Raw genomic sequence first — 3800 nt, forward strand, 5'->3', positions numbered from 1 at the left:
GCCGTGAGGGGAGCTCGAGGGATGCGGGGGGGACGGGCCGGAGAACGGGAGCGGGGGTGAGGTGGGAGAGGACGGGGAGGGGAAGGGAAGGGGCTGCGGGGTGTGTATGAGGGCTGCAGGGGAAGGAGGGGGTGCAGGGGCAGAGGGTGCTCGTTCGTGCGAGGCTGGCACGGGGGGAAACGCAGGAAGGAGCGCACGGAGAGGGGAGATGTGCGGGAATGAAAGGGCCCCAAAGCGAGGGCAGGGGGTGCCGGAGGAAAGGAGAACGGGCTCCGTGAGGGGCTGGCTGCTGCTGCTGCTGCTGCAGGGGAGCAGAGGGGCGCCAGGGACACCAGCCACCCTGAGGGGACCCAGCCGGGGCACGGGGGGCTGGCAGAGCACCCTGGGCTCCTGGCAGCAGCTGAGCAGCCACCGCCTCCTCCGTGTTTGCTCCTTGCGGAGGCACAGCCCTGCTCTGGTGCCCTCGCTGTGGGGTGGGAGCGCTCTGGGGTCGGGGGGGACGGAGGGTGGCTGCTGTTCGGGACCGTGCTGGAGCTGGAGCCCCATCGCTGCTTGCTGCTGTGGCCGTGCCCTTCTCCCCGGTGACCGCTTTCTCTGAGTCACCAGGAAATCTGATAAGGCTCCAATAAAACCACTGGAGTAGCGTGGGGGGGTTGCTTGGCACTGAGGGCTCAGCCACCCTGATTTCTTGGTTCCTCTCCAACACCCTGTCACATGTGTGTGACCAGAACAATCCAAACGAGTTTTGACCTGGTTTACTGCCTGAACTTGAGGAGCCAAGGGACCTTTTGGTAAAGATTGCAGCCCCTAATTCCTGAGAGGACTGCATGTGGAAAAGGCATGGGCCCTTTCCATGACATGTGGCAGCTTTGGAGGTGACGTTTGCTGGTTTGCATCAGTTACATTCCTGATTGAAGCCTCTCAAAGCGCTGGTGGTCAGAGGGCTGCAGGGAGCATGGAGGGCAGGAGGGGAGCCCAGCAGCCCTGTGGCAGCTACGCAGTGGAAAATCACCCCCAAACGTGACCCATCAATTAAAGCAGATCATCAGCCTCAGCAGGAACCCGCTAGGTGTGTCAATTCCTCTTGGCTATGTGCTGGATAGGCAAATTAATCTGTTTTAGCAATTAAGCAAGAAATCCTGAGCGTTTCTCATTCTGAAAGGGCTTAGTCATATCTGGGTGAGAAGCCTGAGCCGGTGTGATGCAGTTGGTGATGTTTGGGTTGAGGCAGGACTGTGCTCTGGCAGTGGGAGACTCCCTGAGACTAAAACACAGGGGCTGCTTTGCTTTCAGGAACAGCTCCTAGGAGCTAAAAGAGGTACAATGCTCCTGTGAAGGAACTGGGTCAGGTTTTTCTCCCTCCTTGTGCCTGGATCAGGCAGAGCTGTGCTGGGGCAGGGCTGGTGGGTGTTTGCTGGGGGATGCAGCATCCAGGGAAGGCTTGCTGGCTTTGGTAATACTTCCTTTGCTTGTCTTGGTTGGACCAGGGCCTGTCAGCCTCTTGAGTTCTGCAAAGAATTTTGGTTGGTGCAGATTCTTGGCCAAGAGGAAATTGCTCTGGCCTGACCATTTTAACCTGCAAACAAATCCTAGTCCAGCTCCAGGTGTCTGCAGGACAAAGCACTTACAGAGTAAGATCTGTGTCTGTGAAATTGCATTTGCACCTTGGGATGTCCTAACTATGGCACAGGGTGTGAAATTGAACTTTATATGCATGTTTTGGGGTTTTTACACTGAATTTTCTTTTTTTTTCTGTGTAGTATAGCCTGAGGATAGGAAAGGAGACAGGTTTTTATTGAAAGTGTTAAAATGCCTTTTGTAAGACTAATTTTTTTTTTTCCTTCTACATTGTAAAAAGGGCAAGCTCTCAGGCAGATTTATTCCTTGCTCCCTGTACCTTTCCTGAAAGGTTCTGAAAGGCCACAGCCCTGTTCCACGAGGATACTCTCCAAGGTGTGGTTATCCTGCAGGAGCTGCATTGCTGCGGGAACGCCTTCTTCACATTCCCCAGCTTTGAGACTGCATCAGGAAACTCCAGGTCTGACAGACAGAACCAACAAGTCCTCCTTGGCTGCAGCCCTGTCATTCCTGTCACCAGCTTGAGAAAAAAATCAAGCTCCTGTGGCCCAATTTTCTTTCCATTAGCGAGAAAAACTTCCATGTCAAGGGCATCTGAAGCCTGCCTCATTTTCTGCGTGGAGCTTTGGATCCCCATGGAGATGGCATCTGAGAAAAGAAGATAAAACCCTTTTGTGAGGATGGATCCCGATTATTATTTGTTTAATTATAGAGTCTGGACTGGTGCGGAGGCAACAGTTAACAATTACCTTCTGTAAAGAACTTTGACAACAGCTGAATAGGTTAATGAGTTGCAAGGTGGAGGCAAATCATTGCAGCTGTCATTTATGAGGCTGGAGGTGCAAGGAAGAGTCCTCAGGCTTCCACCTGATGTCTCTGATTTAAGGGGCTTTTCCTCCTTCTTTTGGAATAATCAAGTAGCAATTTTCTTCTGCCACGCAGCTGGGATTATCTGGGAGCCAGGGAATTAAGTTCCAAAATAAAATTTAAAGTATTCATTACACTTTATGAACAGACTTCGGGAATATTTAATTGTGGAAATAAATTATAGGGAGGTGAATTGGAAAGTTTTGATTTCTTTTACGCACATCCTCTTTTTGGGAGGGTTCATTAAGATAATTGGGGCTGGAGGGGACGCCGGCCCTGCCTGTGCTCAGTGTCCCCAGGGCAGGTGGCCGCGGGGAGGACAAGGAGCAGGGCAGGATTTTGCAAACACTGCCACCCCCTGGCTCTTCCCTGGCTCCTTCTGGCACTTTTATTTTCCAAACAGACCCGGGCTGGAGCTGCTGGACGGGCAGATTGTCACACGCTCGGCTCCTGTGAGTTTTTGTGCAGTTTGGCTGGCTGTGGAGAGGTCAGGGAGCCACGGAAGGTCCTGGGGAGGCACCGGAGGATGGGAGCGTCCAGCTCCTCTCCCCTGAGCTGACAGCACCGGCTGTGGAGGAGCTTCAGGGTGAACTCATTGCAGCTTTCCTGGAGGAGCCAAGGAAGAGGGAAAGGGATCGTTTAAAAGGGCCTGGAGTGACAGGACAAGGAGGAACAGCCTTAAGATGGTGGAGTGTAAGTTTAGATGAGATTTTGGGCAGGAATTATTCTCTTTGAGGGTGGGGAGCCCCCAGCACAGGGTGCCCAAGAAGCTGTGGCTGCTCCTGGATCCCTGGCAGTGCCCGAGGCCAGGATGGGCCAGGCAGTGTCCGGGGAGCAGCCTGGGACAGTGGGAGGTGTCCCTGCCATGGCAGGGGTGGGACGGGACCCTTCCAGGGACAGGGAAGCTCCAGACCCTGATATGCTCTGCCCTCAGCCCTCTCTTCTCCAGGCTGGACAAACTGAGCCATCTCAATGTACGCCTTAATTGCTTCCCCTCCAGATCCTTCGCCATCCTCTCGGCTGTGGAGCGGTCCGAGCTCAGGGGGCTTTAACCCCTACGTTTGGGGACGGGGAGCCGGCGGCCATCACTCCCCCCCTTGACTACATCTCCCAGCAGCCCCTTCGCGCCGCCGCGCTCCCGCCCCCCAACGCCGATTGGCGGATCTCTTAATCCGTTTCCGTCCTTTCCATTGGCTGCGGGAGCTGTCAGTTCCGGCGCGGCGGCAGGCAGGAAGGGGCGGAATTCACGAACGGGATTTACGCCTTTTGCGCGGGGCGGGGCGCGGCGGCGGGCGGGGGGGGCGGTTGCGCAGTTGGCGTGGCGCATGCGCAGCGCGCGGCGGCGGGGGGCGCAG

General features: G+C 55.4%; 1 long non-coding RNA gene across 1 annotated transcript; it reads left to right on the forward strand.

Annotated features, from left to right (window-relative positions):
• The first annotated feature begins 123 nt into the window (after nt 1–123).
• LOC131587947 (uncharacterized) lies at nt 124–2638 on the forward strand. Its single transcript, XR_009279479.1, has 2 exons — nt 124–1631; nt 1859–2638. It is a non-coding gene; the product is annotated as an uncharacterized LOC131587947 (long non-coding RNA).
• Nucleotides 2639–3800: the final 1162 nt, after the last annotated feature.

The sequence above is a fragment of the Poecile atricapillus genome, chromosome 24 (assembly GCF_030490865.1).
Source record: "Poecile atricapillus isolate bPoeAtr1 chromosome 24, bPoeAtr1.hap1, whole genome shotgun sequence".
Taxonomy (NCBI): domain Eukaryota; kingdom Metazoa; phylum Chordata; class Aves; order Passeriformes; family Paridae; genus Poecile; species Poecile atricapillus.